Source organism: Macadamia integrifolia, unplaced genomic scaffold (genome assembly GCF_013358625.1).
Source record: "Macadamia integrifolia cultivar HAES 741 unplaced genomic scaffold, SCU_Mint_v3 scaffold2077, whole genome shotgun sequence".
NCBI classification, from domain to species: domain Eukaryota; kingdom Viridiplantae; phylum Streptophyta; class Magnoliopsida; order Proteales; family Proteaceae; genus Macadamia; species Macadamia integrifolia.
Window position 1 is genome coordinate 41,281 of NW_024868496.1, and position 22,971 is coordinate 64,251.

Below are 22,971 nucleotides of genomic sequence, written 5' to 3' on the forward strand. Positions count from 1 at the left end.
AAACCTATAGTAAAAGTGAAGAGTGAAGACAATATGGTACTTGGTTTTTGGTTTTTAACTTCCATACTATCTATAGAAAAAAAATCTCATCTCTTCTTATAGCCCATTGAGTAAGGAGAAGCTAAAGCTAGCAACATCTCATTTTCTTGTAGCCCATTGGGCTATTTTATCTTGGGACTCCTAGAGCTTTTGGAATATTAGATGCATGTATACAAGTAATAATCTCTCAAATTGCATGAGTATACTATCGTTTTTTTGGTTTCGTTTTTTTTAAAACTACACTTTTAATACTCGTACCGTTCGTTTTCGTCCATTTGCCGTTCCCTTTTTTTGACCGTACCGTTCATCGTTTTTATCTGTTTAAAACTCGTACCGTACGTTTGTGTTTTTTTGCCGTTCCCGTTTTAACTAACAGTAGTTGAGACAAGGCACTACTGTTGACGATAACTGGTGAATGGTGGAGAGTGGTGACGATATCGTTGAGAGACCATGTCAATTGCGCATTCCCTCACCAACGAAGAGCTACACACCACAACGGAGGAAAAGGCCAAAGCGAGAGAGAGAGAGAGAGAGAGAGAGAAGGAAAGTAGTTACATCTTCTTTTTTCACAACCTTTAACTTAAGTAAGTTCTTTTTATATAAAACAAAAAAAAAGGGGGGGGGAGAGGGATAGGTATGTTAGCGAGATACAATGGAATCAGGAATGCTAGCAAGCCTTGATTGTTAGATAAAACATAAGTAATCTCATCCATTAGAGACCATTGTCTAACATAACCTATCCACCACTGGCGCTTTACAATTTCTCTTCTTCTACTTCTCCGCATTTGTCTCCATTTACATCTCCAACTCCGGCCTCCTTCTCCCTCTCCTGCTCCAACCCTTAATCCATTGTTCACCCCAATCCTCTCCCCTCCCAATTCATCAAGCAGCAGACCAGTGACCGGCGACCAGCAACCAGAGAGACCTGCGAGCAGTGAGCTACGACTTCAACCATTGACAAGCTGCGAATCTGAGTGCGGCGAAGGGCTCTCATTTAGGTTATCCTTTTCTTTCTTTTTAAATTTCCCCTTTTCAATTTTTTTCTTGGGGTGATTTCTACGTATAATTTCTTCTTCCTACTTCTCTAGGGTTTCTCTGTTGCAGATGATTTGAGTATATTGTATATTGTCAAGCAATGAGTGGCAGTCTGTGATACAAGTCGCCTCTCATGAAACCACGGCGTCAAGATGTGGTTCTCTATTTATCATTTTCAATGATTCAAAAAAAAAAACAACGATAAGCCAGATAGTTAAAAACATCCATATTTAGGTTTTTAAGATTGGGTATGTCTAAATATTACCAACCAGGTTACAAAAACCTTGTAACCTAAAGTACTGTGTCCCCATTGTTTTGTCATTTTGTGATTGGTTTTAAGCTCAAAAAAATAAATTCAACCTCAAATTTTTGAATCGTTACTTTAATTTAAATAGCAAAACGAAGGGTATTTTTGAGAATGAATACACTCTTCCCTAACAATCCGAACAACCCCTCGCCCCAACTGATCGTCTTCCTCCTCGCAGGTCTTTCTGATACCTTTGCTGGTTTTCATGGCATAAAGTTCGGTGAGATCATCTCCAATGAGTCAGGTAAAGGCTTTCTCTCTTCTCGGCGTGTCTAATGCTTTTATGGTTTTTAGGGCTTAAAACTTCTAGTGGACTTCGTTTTTGTTCTTTGAAGTTTGGAAAACAAAACCTCTTCCTAGAAATTCATGCATCAATTATTTTGCAATAATTTCCATTGTTGTGCATTAGAGATGAGGTCGGTAAGATAGTTCTAATCATCTCTCTCTCTCTCTCTCTCTTTTTCTTAACAAGGGATTCAAAAAATAAAAGAGTTCGTATTTTTGCACACTAGCCCTTACTCTTTGGAACTTCTATAAATCATCTTCTCTCACTATCATATCCCTTTGTTAAATTCTTTGTTTTGGCTGCAAATTATTCCTTGATTAGATAGCATTATATAGAGAAAAAACTGTGTTAGTGTTTGTGTACCCAAGTCAAGTAGTTCATTGTTTGATTGATTGACATATGTTCCTATCGAATAAAAATTCAAAAGCAAAGACAGTATGAGTGATTATTGTGCGTAGCTATAGATCGCCAACTCCCTTTAATTTTATTGCAGCAGTAGATTGTCTTGATTTTATTCATATTGTTGCTTATTTTCTTTTCCAGTAGCAAACTGATTCGATTATGTATCTAATAGAAAAACAGGTCATCTCAATAGTAGGAAGAAGATAATATTTCTTGAAAATACTTTCTTTTTGAATGATTACTACCCAATTATGGGAAAAAAATCATCTGCAATTCCGATCTCGTACAATTCCGTGAAATACCACCTTCAGGGGGTGACACGTGTATTGATACCAATGCAATGGTCCATATCTGATTTAAATGTCGCTTCACTGATTTAATGTTTTCTTAGTTGTACCAGATCTGGACGATTGTATTGGTATCAATACACGTGTCACCACCTGAAGGTGGTATTGCACAGAATTGTACGAGATCGGAATTGCAGACGATTTCAACCCCCAATTATGTCGTGAGATACTTTGATATATCATACATCTCTAATCGAAAAACAGGTCATTCAGGTTTTCCAGTCTCACCCATGGAAAAATTTTGAGGCTATAGTTTCCTGAAGTCCTCCATGATCGATTCTGTAGTTCTTCGTGGGTCTGTTTGATAACGACAGGTGAAGTAGTAAACATTATCTTTTGAATCCTTTCATGAGGATCCAAATTTTTCTTCCAAGCAGCTAGACTTAAGTAAACATGTGATTGAATTTTAATATTGTAAAATGATTTTAAGGGGAAATAGTAAAACGATGGAAAAGGTGAAATTTTGCTCTGATGAATGGATTGAGACCGATCTGAATATGGTAAGTGGAGAGAGAAACTCTGCCGTGGAGGAGATTGGGATTCTGTCCGGAGGCTGCCCTCCTAATTGCGCAAAGCAGAGGCTCATTACAGATTTCCTGCAGCCCCACCTTGGAACAGGTTGCACGCCTGCACCTGTTGTGCCTATTGTGGGTGTTTGCAATACTGGCCTTTCTTCCCATCCTAAGAAATCCTACTCTAAGGCGGTTGGAGGCGTTCTCCCTGATGTTGCCGACCTACCTGACCCTATTCATGCTGGAAATCTCACTAAAATAGTGATTCCCCAAGATGCCTATGAGGAACGTCTTCTCCGATATCGCTTTGCTTTGGTGGCCAGAATTAATTTTCGGTTTATTTCTTTGGATGAAGTTCGGAAGGAAGCTGTGAATTCTTGGAACCTTAAAGAGAAGGTTTTTATCAAACCTATGGGATTAGGCTACACTTTATTCCAATTTGAGGCTGAGAAAGACATGACAAACATCTGGAAACAAAGTCCTATCAAGATCGGACGGCAGTTTATTCGCTTCCAGCAGTGGAAGCCGGATTTTAATATCCATGATAACTCTCCTATTTCTAAGCTTGTCTGGATTCGATTTCCTGGACTCCCCTTCGAATATTGGCACGAGTGGATCCTCCTTTCCATGGCAAAAGCGGTGGGGCGCCCCCTGGACATTGATAAAAGAACACGAAATGCATCCATAGGGAACTTCGCTCATGTCCTCGTGGAGATGGATACTTCAGTGCAGCGGTTGGAAGAAATCCAGGTTGAACGGCGACAACCTGGAACAGGTGATCTTTTTTGGTTCAAACAAAAAATCATATATGAAGACGCATTGGGAAAGTGTGGTTTTTGTAAAAAACTTGGTCATACCATCCAAAACTGCAAAGAGAAACGCATCGCCGATGCCGCACGCAAAGACAAGGATGATGCTTGTGGTGTTGTTGGGGCTGTGTGGGTGGAGAAGTCGTCTTTGGGGGCGGCTGGTGTGGAGGTTTCCGGCAAGAATGGTGGCGAGTCCTCATTAGGAAAGAATTCAATTTCAAAATCGCCAACCATCTCCCATAATTGTGATCCAGCTTTGTATGGAAACTTGGATACGCAAGAGGGGATTTTAGCTATTGAGTTACCTATTTTAGAAGGATTTTCCTCAGCCAATTTGAGGAATAATCCAATTGCAGATCGATTGGAGGAATCATGCAACAGAGATGGTTCGGTTCTTTTACACGGGTCAAACAAACTCAATACGATGAACCAAACCACTGAGACAAACTCAAATCTAGAACAAGGCGTTCTGGTTTCTCAAGGTTGTGCGGCTAATCCAGTTCTGGCTACTGGCTCTTGTCAACTCTCTGTCCACAATGATCATGTGATCAATTCCATTACTTCAAGTGCTATGGATAATGGTCACCTCACCCTCCACTATCCGGAAGTTGGCGCCATTGATGCTGCTGCCCTCCAGAAGGAACAATACCACGGCATGGAAATAGTTACAAGAAAAAAAGGGAAACAATTGTTCACTGCGGAACAGACTAGAAAGTCTGACCGTATTGCCTCTTCCAGATGTTTATGATGCGTGCCCTCTTCTGGAATATCAGAGGGATGAAGAAGGTTGCTGGTTGTGCAACCCTCAGCAATATTCTCCTAGACAAGCACCCTGATGTGGTTTGTCTAGCTGAACCAATGGTGGAGGTAGCTTCTTTCCCTTCTCTATTTTTTAATAAACTGGGATATGATGCATGCTTTATTCATAATATTCGCACTGATAAAAACCCAAACCTATGGGTCATTTGGAAGAGGTCTCTCACCAAACCAACTATTATTTCAATGTCTGACCAGTTTATTTCACTATGTATAAATTGGAGAAACAATTCTATTTACATAACTTTTGTACATGCGAGTTGTTTCCGAGCTTCTAGAAGAGAGCTATGGATGGCTCTTGCAGTGACTCCAATTGGCTCCTCTCCTTGGCTAGTGATAGGTGACTTCAATGCCTCCCTTTTTTTGCACGAAAAAAAGGGTCCGGGCGCCTTTAATCTTGGGTCTGCGTCTGAGTTCAATGCGGCTGTGGATGCTTGCAACCTGATTTCAGTTCCTTCTCAAGGGCATAAATTTACTTGGACGAATAACAGGAAGCGCGGGAATGTTTTGGCTGTTCTGGACAAGTCTTTTTGTAATGAAGAGTGGATAAACCACTTTCATGACTGTACCCAGGAGGTGATGCAGCGTTTTTCTTCTGACCATTCCCCCCTGTGCATTACCTCGGATTCAATGCTGAAACCTGCAAATTGCCCCTTTCGCATCCAACGATTTTGGATGGACCATGAGGAATTTATGGATGTGGTCAATAAATCCTGGAGTGAACCTGTGGATGGCTATCCTATTTTTTCTCTTGCTCTTAAGCTGAAACGCCTCAAGCCTATTCTCAGGAGCTGGGCAAGATCAGTGTTCCCAAACCTAGATGCGGAATTAAAAGCTACAAAAGATGATCTTCAGCAAATCCAATCTCAGATAGATTCCTATGGTATTGATGACCATCTTTTTAATTTGGAAGCTGATGCTAAATCCAGATACTTGAAAGCCCTCCTTGACCATGAAAAGCTATGGGCAGAAAAAGCAAGAAATAGATGGCTCTCTTAAGGAGACCGAAACTCTAGATTTTTCCACTTATCTGCGAAAATCAGAAGGGTGAAGAACTCGATTCGCTCTCTTCAAAAAACTGATGGTACAACTACATCAAGTATGGATGATTTGGCTGTTCATGTTGAGGAGTACTATAAGGCTATCCATAAAGCCAGCCCCATCCTTGAGCATGGATCGCTATTGGACTGCATTCCCCATATCCTTGACGAGCTTGACGTTAGAGGATTGGAAGCCATCCCAAATGATCAAGAGATCAAGAATGCAATTTGGGACCTGGACCCTGATAGTTCTCCAGGCCCAGACGGTTTCTCTGGTGCGTTCTTCAGACATTGTTGGGAGCTAATTGGTTTTGATGTTTGCCGTGCTATGAAGAATTTTTTCAGCTCTGGAACCCTTCCTAAAGGTATCAATAATAGCTTCTTGGTCCTCATCCCAAAAATGGAAGGTGCAACTTCTCTGGACAAGTTTAGGCCGATTTGCATGCAAAATTTTTTCTGTAAAATTTTGTCCAAGGTTATGGCCACAAGACTCTCTTCTCTCCTCCCTAAGCTCATTTCAGAAGAGCAAGGCGCCTTTCAGAAGGGCAAGGTTATTCAGACTAATATCAGCCTCGCTTCAGAGTTAGCTAATCTCATGTTTGACTGTACAAGAGGTGGAGGTATGGGGATAAAAATTGATATCCAGAAAGCCTTTGACACTGTATCTTGGAGCTTTCTTTTCAAGGTCTTGAAAAAGTTTGGTTTCCCTGATACTTGGATTGATTGGTTGCATCAAATTCTTCGTACATCCAGAATTTCAGTGTTGCTCAATGGAGGTCCGGTTGGATTCTTTGGTGTTGAGCGAGGCCTGCGTCAGGGTGACCCCATCTCCCCTCTTTTATTTATCCTTGCCGAGGAGGTCCTCTGTAGGGGAATCCGCCTTATGCTTCAAGACAATAAACTACAAGCCATCAAGGGTCCTCGTGGTGTCCAAATGCCAGGTTTTCTCCTCTTTGCAGACGATATTTTCTTCTTTTTAAATGGCTCCATCAAATATGTCAGACATTTTCATGACTTCCTTACAAAGTATCAGCAGTTTTCCGGTCAACAAATCAATCTCAACAAGAGTAAGCTTTTCCTGGGGAAGATGTCTCTAGATAGGAAGCAACTCATCTCTGATACCCTTGGAATCTCCATCTGCAAGTTCCCTACAAAATATCTGGGAGTGGAAATTTTCAAGGGTAGAGTCACTCGTGAACCTCTCCTCCCGTTAATGGATAAAATTAAAGGAAGGATGGCTGGTTGGAAAGGAAACCTCCTCTCCATGGCTGGTAGGGTGGAACTGGTTCGATCTGTTATTTCTGGTATACCGTCCCACAACTTCTCTGTATACTGGTGGCCTAGCTCTTTACTGAACATCATGGAGAGGTGGATGCGAAATTTCATTTGGAGTGGCGATCCTGAAACAGCCAAAGGAGTTACAGTTAGTTGGGACTCAATCTGCAAGCCTAAACAAGAAGGAGGGCTGGGAATTAGGCATCTGAGGGATGTCAATAAAGCTCTTCTCTGTAAGCAGGTATGGAATATAAGACACTCTTCATCAGCCCTGTCCAGCATTATTAATGCTCGATTTTTGAAGAAAAATGGGGAGCTTAAGAAAGGGTATAAATCTTCCACCATTTGGTCAGGCCTTCGGAGAATGTGGTCCCTTGTCTCTAGCAAAGAGCGATGGGTGGTAGGTAATGCGGTTTCTATAAACTGCTGGAAAGACAGATGGGTTGACTCTGAATCTTTTCAACAAAAAGCAGGTTTGAGAGATGATTTGTTTGCATCTTCGTCCATGACAGTTGCGGCCTTTATTGACAATAATGAGTGGAACTTCCCCACGGTTTCATCTTCTCTTCTTCAAGATTTTTTTCTAGCTGCTTCAACTATCAATATCCCTAGAGGTAACATAAAAGATAAATGTATTTGGACCCTTTCTACCTCTGGTCAATTCAGTACTTTCTCCGCCTGGAATGATATTCGCTGCCGAAATCCCAAGGTTCCTTGGCATGAGCTGGTCTGGATGAAAGGCCTCTCTCCTCGTCAGTCAACTTTTGGCTGGCGTCTGTGTCACCAGAAGCTTACTACTGATGATATCATTAGGAAAAAAGGCATCTCTTTAGCCTCCAAATGCATCATGTGCGGTTTTCACGCTGAGACTCTGCCCCATCTCTTCTTAAATTGTAGTGTTTCTCGGATCCTTTGGTAAAATTTCTTGAGCTGTTTTGGTTTGCTTTGGAAGGATCAATCCTCCATTGCTGATTTGATATCCTGGTGGAAACGAAAGCGAATAATTTTGTTGGTAAAGGACCCTTGGGCGGCTGGTTTGATTATAGTGACCGACACTATTTGGCAAGAAAGGAATCATCGATGGCATGGTGGTAAGAGTAGGGATGCCTCTCTGCTATTCATGAAAATATTGAGAACACTTAAGGAGTCTAATCTCAACTTAAAAGGGGTCATTCGGACTACTGCTGATCTTCTTTGCTGTAGGAAACTAGGGTTGCATGCAGTTCCAGGCAACCCTCCCTCCATTCTTGAAGTCATTTGGTGCAAGCCTCCACTCACCTGGTCAAAGATAAACATTGATGGTAGTTCCATGGGGAACCCTGGTCGAGCAGGAGGTGGGGGCGTCATTCGTGATTCCAATGGGAAAGTTATATTCTCCTTCAAGCATTTCTTTGGCATCAGTACGAACTACTATGCAGAATTCATGAGTTTTCTTCATGGTATCCGCCATGCAATGGGTCAAAGGATTACAAACTTGTGGATTGAATCTGACTCTGTGGCAGTAGTCACCGCTGTTCAAGGCAAGTCTCTCCCTTGGTTTGACCTGCAAGAGTGGCTCTCTCTACAGCACTACCTCAATTCTATTTCCTGGAAGATTTCTCATTGCTACAGGGAAGCCAATCCAATTGCGGATTACCTTGCAAAATCAGCTGCAAAAACAGGATTATCTGGAACCATGGAGGAATTTCCTACTCATATTATTGAGGAGATTAGATGGGATTCTTTCTCCAAACCAAGATTTAGATTCTGTAGATAGCTTTGGAGGACCCTGCTGATGGCAATGCCGAAGGTGGGGTCCTTTCTTTAGCTTCGGTTTTTTCTTGCTGTACCTTTATATCTTTTTTATTCTCCATTTTAATACAATTTTGATTTCTAGCAAAAAAAAAGGGGAAATAGTAAAACCAATACAATATACATACAACTAAAGTATTTTGTTTGACAACACTTGCTTCTGTCTTTCCAACTCTCAACTCTGTCTAACACACATCCTTCTGTAAACTTGCTGCTTTCTTCTTCTTCTTCTTGTTTGAAAAGTTACTACTTGATTTTCATGCATACCTACTTGCAGGTCTCCATTCATAGGCATAGAGATTTCAGGAGTCTATGTCAACAAATCTGAACAAAATCAACCAATTAGGCCAAAATGTAAAGATAAAAATCAAACATAGAGCCATGAAAATTTGATCAAATTAGCAGTGCCAGCTGTGTTGAGATGTTGGGAGTTATATAGTCCACATCCATTGGTATCAAAGTAGCAATGCCTCCCTCTCCTACTTCCTCACAATGGGAAGCGTAACGGGAAGAAGAGAAGGGCTAAAAAGGCTAACCGTGGGCTCTTTGACAGCATCTTACTCATTTATGTTCAATTTCCTATTATAATTAGGCTAGTTTTAGTTAACTTCCCAGTTTTATGTTTAAAGTTCAGAAGTCAGCTTATTTAGGAATTTGATTTCTAATTAAGAATTTTGTAACTGGTTTGTGACTTTACCATTTCAAACTGGTTTCTGCATATAGTTAGATCTATAAATAAGCTTGTACAATGCCCTTTAGAGGCCACAGATTTCAGTACTGAAGCGTGAAATTTTTTAATTGTTTATCTCCTGTGGTTGATTTCCTATAGAAGCAAAATTAGATTCCTTAGTTTCTTGGGTAGATTCTCAGTCAGACCTTCTACATTCATTCAACATCAGCAAACAATAAGGTCAAGGTTGAGATTAATTACTCGAATTCGTTATCAATAGTTCTTGTTTACATTCTCTGTGAAATTAGTTTCTATTGAGTGATTCTACTGTTCCTTTTCAATTTTGACTTGTTTGAGATCTCATAATCTCTTATTCTATTAATTCAGATCTGCCTTCAACTTAAAATCCTACTATGAGTTATGTTATTGTCTGCAAGTAAATCCCTGAAATTTGACCAGAATACTCTCATGAGAAGTTGCACCAATAAAAAATACTAAGATTTCAAGGCCATATGTATAGAGTCTCCCTAGAGGATGCTTCTGCATCAAGGCTATAGATGACTCAATGTCAAAAAAACATGAGTGCTTGTGAGTTAGTAATTGTTATGGTCTTTAATAGAGTAAAATTCTCCTAGAGGATGCTTCTGCATCAAGGCCAAAGATGATTCAATGTTCAAAAACATGAGTGCTTATGAGTTAGTTACTGTTATGGCCTGAAATAGAAGGGTTTAAACCTTATTAGCCATGGGGTTTTATATTGTTCCTTTCCAAGCACAATTGTGGTCTTTAGAAGCTTCTTTGTTTTTTGTGTGTGTTTGTTTTCAGTTGTTTTTGCTAATTTATATTTTCAATGCTTAGTCTTATTAGTTCAGTTTATTTCTATTTTACTGTTAGAAGTTTCCGTCGTCCAAAGAGAGTTTCTACCTGAGTGATAGATAGGGAGAGAGGAGAAACTGTAATCGCCTCATCACTTTAGTTTCAGTAGGTTCCAATACGAGCTGTTACCGGAAGTTGCTTACTTCATATGATAAACTTACTGTAAATGTGGAGATAATTTGGCTTTAAACTGGTATGGATTCATATTGGCTTTGAAACCAAGTCTTCACTACTTGTCCAAAGAATTTGTTGTTTTTCTCTTTGTATTATTTATTTATTTATTTATTTGGTGGGGGAGTGGAGGTGTGGTTGATTGAGAGCTGAATTAACAACTTTGACTCTCTTGATTGAAAATACGAAAATTTCATATCCTTTTTTTTTTGGTCTGCAAGTGCTAAGATATGCCTTAGATGTCTATGATTAATGATTCTATTTAGAACTTTCTCAGTGTCATTAAGACTGACCTTAGATGATGCAGGACCAATAGGGGGAAGGGAAAAACCCCCTGAGAGAACTCTAACTTGGAGGGGAGGGAGCCCTGAAATGGAAGTTTTAGTAGGACTATAAAGCTAAAATTTATTCTGTAAATTAAATTTTGATACAGTCTTTTGGAGTCTTACCATCAAATGGGATTGGTTATGGGTTTCTAAAGCAATGTAATTGCCAGAGAAGAAATGCTGATCATCGAAAATGGTTGGTGCTCAGTGTTGTTCAAATGGTCATTCTTCCTTGTTTATCATGGCATAGAGGAAAAAGGAAAATTTTATGTTAACAATAAAGGAAGCTAAAAAAAAATAAAGTGAAAATGGCCGTGCTATACACTGGTTAATCTATCAAGTTCTAATTTTCTCTAATCTAATGGCCTTCTCCCCTTTTACTTGTTGAAGTTTTCCACTGTCTATTTCAAACCTGATAGTTAAATCGATTTTTGAGATCAATCTTATCATCAAGAGTTTAAAACCTACGTCCAAGCTTGGTTCATTGAAAGTTCGAAACTAGATAATCCACGTTCTACATTTCAGGTTGATGAGGTAAATTATGACCAGCAGGAGGATGCGGCAATTCTGGGCATTCTTGAGAATATGCAAGAAGGAAGTGAGTAGAGCATCGGGCCGAGCCTATGCGAAAACCCTTCGTTGATTAAGTCAGAAAGTGGCAACAAATAGAATCTTAGGTTTTTCTCCTCCTTCTTTCCTATTTTACCTTGTATTTATAGGTGCTCGAATGTGGGTGCTCGTGGGGCCTCCCTTCTATGTGGGCGGAGTCCTTTGGAGCAAGGGCTCCCAGATCCTTGTGGATATCCTATTTTCCAAGAATATTCGGTGGATTATTTCTTCTTGACATGGAGGATCAGGGTCCGTGTGCAAGGGTTGTTCCGAGTTTCAGGGCAGTAGAACTCCTATCCACAGAGGTAAGGGCGATGTTCCTTAAATGTAGGAACCAACTGTCGACATGCATATGCACCATACCTGCACCTCCAGGTCAGGTACCTGTATACCTGAGGCTCGGCCAAGGATGCGCCAAGGAGTCGGCTCGGCCAAGAATGAGCCGAGGGAGTGGCATTTTTACCTTCATCACAGGTATTCTACATTATTGCCGGCTACAAGGGCTATGAAAGCTCTTCTTCGACACATACAAATTACTTATCAAAAATAAAAAATAAAAAAATACAAGGGCTATGATCAATCGTTTGGATATGGTTTTGGAATAGTGACCTATTACACTACATGAACCTAGGCCACTCCTCCTCAATCTATGTATATCAGAAAATTATGTCAAGTGCCAATGGAGTTGGTAGCTCAGTGGAAAGAAGCCATTGTCCCATCAATGCTTGGATTGATTGGTTATGGTTGATTGGTTACGGTTTCGAGTCGACGAACCTCACAATTGCTCGTTGATCTTGCCATATGGGAGTTTTAGCTCGGAGGCTATGATTACACACCATGGAACGCACTTTTCTTTCGCATGAAAATCTGATCGAAAAGTCTCAACCGGAGGCCACTGCAGTCAACTTCTCTTGCTCTGTTTTTCTGACTCTCTGTGTAGATTATTCATTCAGATTTCCGCAACAATAGCCCCCCTCACTTAGACAGCAAATGGCCCCAGCACATGTAAAGTGTTAGCCCTCAGAACGATATTTCAAAAAAAAGCAATCTTTATGAAGCGGAGAAGACTATAATGAAAAAATGTTTCAAAAAGAAAGGGTAGAATAGCGAAGAAGCCACAAGCACTGGTTGTACAGAACAATACTTTAGGGACTCCAATTTCCTCAACAACTTGAAGAGTGAAGCTCATGACACTATCAGGGACTCTACAAGTGACCGGAGGGACGTGGGCTGTGGAGTTAAGTTTGGAGAGGAGGTTGTGGAAGGGAACCAAGCAGGACTTGCGGGTGGAATCACATAGGGCAGGGATGTCTTGGATGGCGTCCATGTCTGAAGGTGGGAGTCCATCTGGGATTGTATGGAATTGGAAGTCAAGTAAGCCCTTGCGAGAGCCAGGACCTCTCAACTGTGGTCATTTCTTCTCCCATAACAAAAGTAAGAAATGACCACAGTTGATTGGTATTTCTGATAAAGAATATGATAGAAAATAAATGCGGAATGATTCATGAAGATCGATAAGCATGCACGACAAACACTACAAAAACACGTTTTATGCATACCTGAATCCATGGCTGAAGAGTAAGAACTCCTCAATGTCTTCTTGTATGCTCCTCGTATAACACGATCAATGTTGGTCTGTTCTACCCTCTTTTCCTTTTTCTTTTTTGGTCATTAGCATCACTTAATGGGTCAGTGATAACTATATATAGGGGTGAGGGTAGGGACCAACCCTGCAATAAAATTAGGGTTTCCTCCCCATTAAGGAAACAATACCTTAGGTCCACACATAGTAATAAATATTTCATACCATTAAGGTGTGCTAATAGAATCCAATATCTCCATAGAGATCACTTACCAATAATATTGGATTCTTTCTGCTTACTCCATCTGTAGTCAACACCACTAAACCGGTTTTGAAAACAAATCTTTGACTATGCTAGCCCACCTAATAGGAAATCTTACAATCTCCCACTTGGGCAGCATATGTCACAAGTTTTAGATTTTAAAATTTATTTAAAACGACTCTCCGATTTAGATAAACTGAATGTGGCCACAAACAAAACAGTGTCGAATGGAGTGCACCTTAAACCAAATGCTTTGGTTCGAATGAGAATTACAAACACCCAACCATATTGATCATCACATCTAAAGCGATATGAGACCAAACACGTCAAAGTGCTCATAACATCACCGACTTGGGCTGAACAGTATGAAAGTGTGGTATAGAAATAACATGCAATAGTGATCATCATGTCTATTTCCAAATTGGTCCTGACTCGAAAACCAAATGAGCCCTATGAGATAGATACCGAAGGTCTCATTAACTACAAGCGTCTCCCAAACGCTCAAGCTTCAATCAAAGAAGCTCATTGGGACTGGGTCCGGATGTCCCACAACACTAGCACTAGACCTCAATCAAACGAGGCTTTGCTAGCGACTGGATGTGTGTGTATTGACTGGAACCTCAGATACCGAATGAGGTAAATACACCACATATAACCTCAATTTTTCTGTAGGAGGCAAATAAATAAGTGTATACATATAAACAAATGGCCATAAAATGCATATATATAAAATAAAATTGAAAGTCAAATACGAACATATTGAGCAAAACTCCCACTAATAAAATGCATCAAAAGAACTAACAAGTCCCATATTAGTGACATGCTCTTGAAAGACTTTTGGAGTCAAGCCCTTAGTAAGAGGATCTGCAATCATGTTTTCTGTAGCAATCTATTCCATTGTAATCTGTGACTCTTGAACTTTCTCTTTAACAAAAAATTCCTTAATGTCAATGTGTTTAGAGTCTGAAGTACTTTTACGGTTATGAGAGAAACGAACCGCAGCAGAGTTGTCACAGAACATCCTCAATGGTTTAGATATAGAGTCAACAATCTGTAATAATGTAGTTCTACAAAAATTTATGATTCATGAGCTTACTCCCACTGATCTTTAGATAGACCTATTCGATTCCTCCCATTTTCATAAAGAACCTTAGCTTGAACATAATTAACAATCACTGGCTTAGGAGGCTCATCAATTAAGATTAAAATTTATTATCATAATAGCCAGAGAAATATTAAAGGATTAGTTCCATTCCTTAAAATTGGAACCATTCAAACTTTTTTTTAACAGAAAATAGCTGAGAAGTCAAAGCTGACAAATATAATCATATATATTTACCAAAATATACAATATGCAAGAACAGAAGGCATATTAAACTTCCCAACAATATAATTAAATCTGACTAATTGGGCTTGTTAATCAGATTTATCCCAGTATTGTTTTCAATAACTGTAGGAAAACAGAAACTGGGGAAAGATCCGACGTCATCGGGGTCACACCTGTGGTAGCAAGATCGCCCAACACGTAGTGAAATCTTTCACATGTAAGGCGAGACGCTCAAAACAACACCACTTTGAAGATTCCATCACCTGTGGTGGCAAGACAAGAACCTCCAAAGCTATGAAGCCCAAAATGTCACCCTCACACTATCAAGCGAAACCGACCAAATGAAGACTCACCTGTGGTGGCAAGAGCACATCATTCACCATATGGTCTCCTTGACTGCAACCCATCCTGAATAGTCAGTAGTAATTTTACAATCTCAGTAACTAGCCCACTAAGTGGAAGCATAATCACTGAAATTATAAAACCTATAGACTTGGATTGCTACCAAATGCCCGTGGGTTTAGATTTTTTGGGTGCAAACAATAAGATGAGCTATTTCAGTATTTAATTAATAAAATATTCAACATAAGCCCACAAAAGCAACCCATTATAAACCCTAATAGTCAATATGGTAATATCATAATTTAACAGTTATCAAAGTGAGTACATTCTTAGTATGACAGTTTTGTATTTCCAGCCATTACCATAAATAAATAAAAATCTAAATATGACATTTTCTATAATGACAACATGCTAAATATGAAAGTTTATAACATTTATTCATGATAACAAAAAACACATGAAATATGTTACTTTATCCATAATTCGTTAGATATACGAAGTTGTATGCAAGTATGAACTTTCAACCCAAATGACTTTAATATCTAATATAAACATTAGCCCATAAACTTTAAAGTCAATCATAATAAAGCCCCATAATTTCTTCAAGTCAAAAGAAAATTAGCTAATAGGGCACATGAACCGAATAACTTATAGGTTAAAAACAACAATAAGTCTTTAATAAATAAAGATAATGTTGGCTTAGATCCATAGTAAGTATAAACAACTTCATAGGCTTTATACCAATAAGCCACTAAAACTTCAATGAGTTCATTTAAATCATTCAAATATAATATATCTGTTTTATCTCGATGAATTTTCAATAAAATTGAACTTTATCACAAGTACAAATATGACATATAAATTCAAAGAAATATTATTTAAACAATACACTCATGATATTTTGAATCATAAATGGGTGTCAAAACTCATAATTATGTGTCTCGTGACAAAACCTGATGTCACGGATGATAAATATAACATCGAAGAAAATATCAAAATACCCCAGATTGACTTAAAATTCATAAACGACAAGTGTAGTATACATAATAAAACATGTATGATACATCTATCACCCTCAATAGGATAATAATTCATTCTCCCACTAATATAAGAGAGTAGGACTAGATGACCTAATAAAAGTACCATTTATAAGAGTCAATATCAGTTCATATTAGAACTAGATCTAACTGTTGGCTTGAATAAACAGGCCAAAATAGTCAACAGTATAAACAGATTTCAGAAGTCATTTCAATAAATCAAAATTAAAAAATTTCTTTATTCCATTTGCATAAACTATTTATGGTCTATACAATTATTAGACTCAAAAACTGGATTTCATTAAAACTATGCTGAAAATAGTTAATAAACCATCAACATGTATAAGCAACGTAGGATGATCTTGTATCATAACATCTCAAATGTGAGTATAGGTATCATCATTAATATTAATCTTTAAGATGCCTACTCTACCCATAAGAATCTTCACAAAAAATCGATTTAAATAGACCACACCAATAACAAAGTTTAACTTGGTGAGATTCATGTGCATTCACTGTAATAACTATATCACTCAAGAGTTATAGTTGAAACTGTATCCTTATCCTTTAAGACAGGAATACACTGGTCCTCTCATTTTCTTGTATTAACTGTGAAAAGAACAATAACTTTTGAGATCCCTTCACCTTTGGGATCAGAACCTTAGGTTACTGCCATTTTCTTTAACTTTGGTGACATCATCTTTAGGCAAATATCACCTACTATGCTGCCCTAGGGAAAAACCATGAAAGAACAAGATACGTCACTTTGGTGGAATCCACATCACCCTTTCATGGTTCCCTAGAAATGCGTTTTGCAGCTAAACATGTGTGAAAGCTTACACCCAACTTAACTCCAATATATTTATTCATCATAGAGTATTCCAAATATGACATGCAAACATAAAATGCCATTAATTTTCTGCCTATGTCATTCATAAATGACTTTTTTAATATCATAGTAATGATAAACCAGTGCAAAAACATGTATAAACAGAAATACAATTCTGAAGCCACTATAGAATAAAGACAAAACACTATAGCTGTTCCAAAACAGTTATGGAACACAAAATATAGGTCTCATTTTTCTTGTTTTAAATTCAACCCAGTATATTGAACATACATCCACTGGTCGAACCATAAACAACATTTCAGAATATATAATTACATCCTCCCACTGGTTTGACCAGTTAAGTAATTATCCACAACATCTCAAGTATATGATAAAGTGACATCATGAAAATCAATGGTATTTTATTATTCACAATGCCTTGGGACTCTCAAAATAATTGTTTTAAATCTAAAAAACCTCATTAGACATTATTTGAAGACTGTCCATTACAAAAAAGACTCATTTATTTCAATGCATTTCTATTAAAATTACCTTTATCATAAATAGACTATAGACCAGATGTCACAGACAATATAGTATTGAAGAACCCATCAAAATAACGGGGTTGGTTCAAGAAAATCACAAAACAACAAGTTTATGCCATATAAATAAATCAATATATAGACAATATTAGATTTATCTATCAATTATAGTAGGACAAAATTTTATCCTACAAAATATAACGGGATTATAGATTTTGTAATCTCAGGTGTAACAGTATTCCGTCCTCTCAAGTGGCACAATAAATACCCATCATAAGAGTAAATAAACCATTTCATTTTGAATCAGATCAAAACTGGTTCAAATCAAGACAATACCTTAGTGATGACTGTTTAAAGACTTTAGTATGAACCATAAATTTAAACGGAATGGGATTTTAAAACGTAAGAGAGCCCACTTTACAAATCCCATTTGATATATCATACTATTATATAAAAGCACGAAGTGACAAATCTTTCACTTGACAATTTTGCACTTTCTTTTTCTTTATCCTTTTTTCTTCTATTCTTTTATTTTTCTTAAATTGTTGGTACCCCTCTCATTCACACGTTCCTATCTCCTTTTGTTTTTTGTTTAGTTTCCTTAACCAGAAAAACTCTTAATATTTATCTACTCTCTATTTATTTTACTTTCCTTTTTTCTTTGATTTTGAGATAAAGTAGGAATGAAGTTCTCCTCTATCGAATGAATAGCAAAAGCAAATCTTTCACTTGACAAATTTACCCTTTCTTCTTCATTATCCTTTTTTTCTTATGTCATTCTTTTTATTTTCTAAATTGCTGGTATCCCTCTCATTCTCACGTTCCTATCTCCTTTGTTGTGTTTAATTTCCTTAACCAGAAAAACTCTTAATATTTATCCACTCTCTATTTAGTTTACTTTCCTTCTCTTTGAGTTTGAGATAAAGAAGGAATGGACCTCTCCTTTGTCGAGTGTATAGCACAAGTATAAATAAATAAAGAGAAGGGTATCGGTTATTTCTATTTTAATTGTGAAACATGATAAGGAGAGAATCGTGGACTACCTTGTTTTTTTTTTTTTTTTTTTTTTTCCGGATTGAACTACCTTGTATAATTAAGTAAATTGGAAGGTGTGACATTGTTATTAAAATGGTTTTGCTTCATTAATGGAATAAGGAAAGCAGCCGAGGTGCAAGTCATCAAGAGTTCATACTATAATGGAGACGGAATGAGAATTGAAGGACTGTTGGATTCTTGAATGGTAAACTTTATTTTTTCTTGATTCAAAGCCTTTCCTTCTTCAAATCAAATATTGTGAAATTTCTTTAATATGTTTGACAACCTCTCCTTATTAGTGTGCAATAGTATTGTAGTAACTAATTGAAATTCAATCTTAACAGTACTGTTTGATATTAGATCGAAATTTTTTCTTGATTCGAAGCCTTGTTTATGACCCAGGTAGCCATGGATTTTGATCCACAATAACAGGTTCTTATTTTGAAAATTGAAATTATGATGTGGATCTTTGATAAATTAGAGTTTCTGATATTTCTGTCTGATTCAAGTCTTCAACGAAATGCTGAGGTTGTATCTGAACATGAGTCGCCTCCGTCTTTTTTCTTTGGTTTACTCGAACAATTTTTTATTTTTTAGGATCTTCAATCGTGTCTGTTATTACCATGGGAGTTGCAACTATCTGGGTTCTTATGTACTTCCTGATTGTTTTTTCCACCTATTCTGAATCAAATTACATCAAGTTTTGGTTTTGAGACTTCTAATCGACTGTTCGTTTTGATGCAGTTTTAACTACTAGAAATATAATTTTTTTTGTCTCAAATTGGTTTCAGAGTGATATCAGAGCCCCTATTACTGTGCTTGTTAAGACCTTCCCCTATTCCATGGGAGCTTAAAAAGTGTTGTTATGCCTGTTTGGAGTTTTGAACCAATCTAAAAGAAGTTACCATTCTTTATGAATTTGAAATAGTAGTGTTTCGAAGAAAGATCTCATACTGAGCCACTACAGATCCCTAGAATTACAAAGAGAGCATGAGTCATTTCCTTTGGTTTTATAAGAGATATTTCTAATTGGTTTATTTCCTCTGTCTTGTTCTCCCTCTCTATGAATCAATTTTGAGGGATTATAATAATCCGACAGTCATGAGTTAGCTTACTTCTATATTGAAAGAGTAGGTGAATGTGATTAACACAATCGACATTGAAAGATTAGATTTCTATTACAGTTACTTACTCATACCTCACAGAAGAAACCAAATATTACAACTACACAACATGAGATGATGTATCAATCCCTAATTGTGGTGGGAGATTTGGTGATAAAAGATGAAACTCCTGCAAAGACCAGGTTTCTCAAACTTAATTCAAAGGAAACAAAGGCATTCATTTTTACACCCAAAAGTTAAATTTCATGTTTTATTAATACTAAGCTTACAAACCCATCTCTAGGCACTAACATGTTAACCATGATTTCACTCAATCAGAGCCTTTCTGTCACATACCCACACATACAGTTGGTACGGGAAAGCGAGTTGATTAGTACTGTAAACAATCAAGGAACTCTACTACCAATTAAGCAAGTAGATATCTCCATGGCAATGATACCGTCGTTTGTGCTTCAACCTCCAGTAGCTGACATTTAAAAATGATACCATCATTTGTACATGTAACAATAGAAGGCTCTACTTCAAAGGAGGCTATTGTAACTCCTCTGTTACCTGACACTGAGGTGAGTTAAAGTTTCCCCTGCCACCATCCCTACCCCTACCTCTACCCCTACCCCTACCCCTTATATTCAAATCTATATCTTGATATATTCTTTTTGAACTGTTTCAAGTGAATTTCTTTGTGAATCTGTTGGAAATCTGCCATTCTATTTTGGGGGGCATGTGGTTTCCTTTCAATTATATTCTGGTATCATCTACATTCCCTACCTTCTATCTTCTCTGCTTCCATTTTATTTGATTTTTCTCTATAAGTTTTAGCAACTTATTCTTTTCAAAAATTGCTGATATTTGACTTGATGATGCGCTTAACATCAAGATATTGAACATTTTTTACTCTGTATGGCTTATCACCATGTCTGTTTCAATATTCTTTTCTATAAATCTTATTTTGTTCAGATATCTTCAGGGGTTGCCAATAGAACTAATCCACTCACCAAGTTCAGCAAAAACCTAATCTAGATCACAGATTTCTCTTTCTCACACACACACACAAAAAGGAAAAAAAAAATTTGAATCAAAGTGAAATCCATCTTACATAGAACCTAAAACCTCATTTAAAAAATGTTTCGTCAATGTGCATTTGCACGTTTGTTTTTGCTAGTATAGTATATATATATATATATATATCCCAATAGATCATGCCCATGGGTCTAAGCCCATAACAGTTTAAATGAAACAATAAACTTTTTTTTTTTTTATGAAATAAATAAAGCCCAACCCATTACTTTAAAGGATTGATAGAACCAAGTCTGGGTCTATCGTCACCCACGACCAAACTCTTTTTTTTTTTTTTTTCAAAAATTTGTCTATTAATACAACTCTTACCGATGTACTCTAGTTAAATTGGTGACAAGGCTTTGTCCTTATAATCTTATCTCTTATGAAGTCATCACAAAACAACAATTTCTTAAAGGCCCCCCTCCCTTGTTTTTTTTAGTCAACTTGACATAATACTTTCTTCGTCCCAAAGTAATACAATACTCTCTTTTGGAGATAGCTTCCGTATCACGAATCCGTTTGTGTTAACTTGATTTCTAATCTAATTTGGTTCACCTGTTGACTGATTCACTGGATTTGGTTTGATTTAGCCAGTTTGAATTGTATTGGTTCAATCCATCCCATTTAAGATAATGCCTATGAGCTTTTAAACCCATTACACTTAAACAAATCTGGACATGGGCTTGACCCATTAAGTTTCTAAATATAAAATATAAAACTAAGTCAAACCATATGGATCCAGCCCAAATCCAATAAAACCCAATTATTGTGACTTAAAAGTTTAAGGGTAATGAAGTAAAATCACTTGGTTCAATTCTTTGAACCATAATAATAAGTTGAATTCTTTAAATAAAAAATATGTATATATATATATATATATTGGGCTTGAGTCCACCAGCCCAAACTTAAGGAACAAACTTAACTCAATGTTGGGCTTGAGCCCGAAGGCTCAAAAGTTATAAACTATATAACCCATTATAAGTGAAGACCATTAAGGGTATAAATGTAAAACCAAAACATAACAGTATTAAAACCCTAAATAAAAGTAAAAGCTACGCTTTACCCTTTCTTTGGGTTACTTTAACAAAACAACACAGCCGCCGACCTGCAACTGTTTTGCAGGTTTATTTATTTATTTATTTATTTTTACAAAAACCAACCAAAACCGTACTCACCCTTTTTTGTCACTCTTTTTTTTTTTTTTTAAGTTTGTACAGTTCTCCAAAAGACAAATCAAGGGATTTTTTTTTTTAAATTTAACTTTGCAAGTTTTGTCCTTTAGTAATAATATATAATAAATTACTTTTCTCGTTTCTTCAAAACAAAACGACTCGAGGAGAAGAAATTGATTTTTATTACTGGTGGTATAGCCGATCGATTTTTCATGAACGAGGGTCTGATACCATTGGTCGAAAATAAATGCGGAATGATTCATGAAGATCGATAAGCATGCACGACAAACACTATAAAAACACGTTTTAGGCATACCTGAATCCATGGCTGAAGAGTAAGAACTCCTCAATGTCTTCTTGTATGCTCCTCGTACAACACGATCAATGTTGGTCTGGTCTACCCTCTTTCCCTTTGCTTTTTTGGTCATTAGCATCACTTAATGGGTCAGTGATAACTATATATAGGGGTGAGGGTAGGGACCAATCCTGCAATAAAATTAGGGTTTCCTCCCCATTAAGGAAACAATACCTTAGGCCCACACATAGTAATAAATATTTCATACCATTAAGGTGTGCTGATAGAATCCAATATCTCCATAGAGATCACTTACCAATAATATTGGATTCTTTCTGCTTACTCCATCTGTAGTCAACACCACTAAACCGATTTTAGAAACAAATCTTTGACTATGCTAGCCCACCTAATAGGAAATCTTACAGAATATACAGAGGAAAGAGGGACAATAAGTAGAGTGAGAGACGGTTGTGGCAATCAATTAGGATGCTGGAGCTGTCGTGGCCTTTGGAGAACGGATCTGTTGCTCGTATTGTCACCTGGTTGTACGAGTCAGTGACCAACACTTGTCCTTTTTGGTCTCAGATATACCCCTCTTTATCCTTGTAATGGCAGAAAATGAGACACGTATTGATCGCTGACTCGTACGATCATGTGATTATACGAGCAACGGATTCTTTCTTTCGGAACATAGGCATGTACGCCTTTGCCGTTGCCAGATGGACTCAACTCCTTCTCTTCAGTGGCACAGGTTGCTGGACTGAGTGGAGTCCATATGCAACGGCAGAGGCGTAAGTGAATGTTCGTGATTCAGTCTTTAGAGGATCATCAGAGAAAGTAAGTAATTGATAAATGCAAACTAAATTTTTAGGTTGGATTTAATTTCACGAACGAGAACAATCTCGTAAATTTCTAGTTCGCTGATTTGAAATTCACTTTCTCTCTCTTAATTTAATAGATTCTAAATCCATGGATTAGGGACGTATAAATTATTCTCATATATGTACCTGATCTAGATTCAATTTTTAGGTGGCTTTTGTAAATGAGTCTGGAT

The 22,971-nt window shown here is 37.4% G+C and overlaps 1 pseudogene; it reads right to left on the minus strand.

The window, feature by feature from the left end:
• Positions 1 to 12,880, minus strand: part of LOC122065636 — a 16,506-nt pseudogene extending 3,626 nt beyond the window's left edge.
• Positions 12,881 to 22,971: the final 10,091 nt, after the last annotated feature.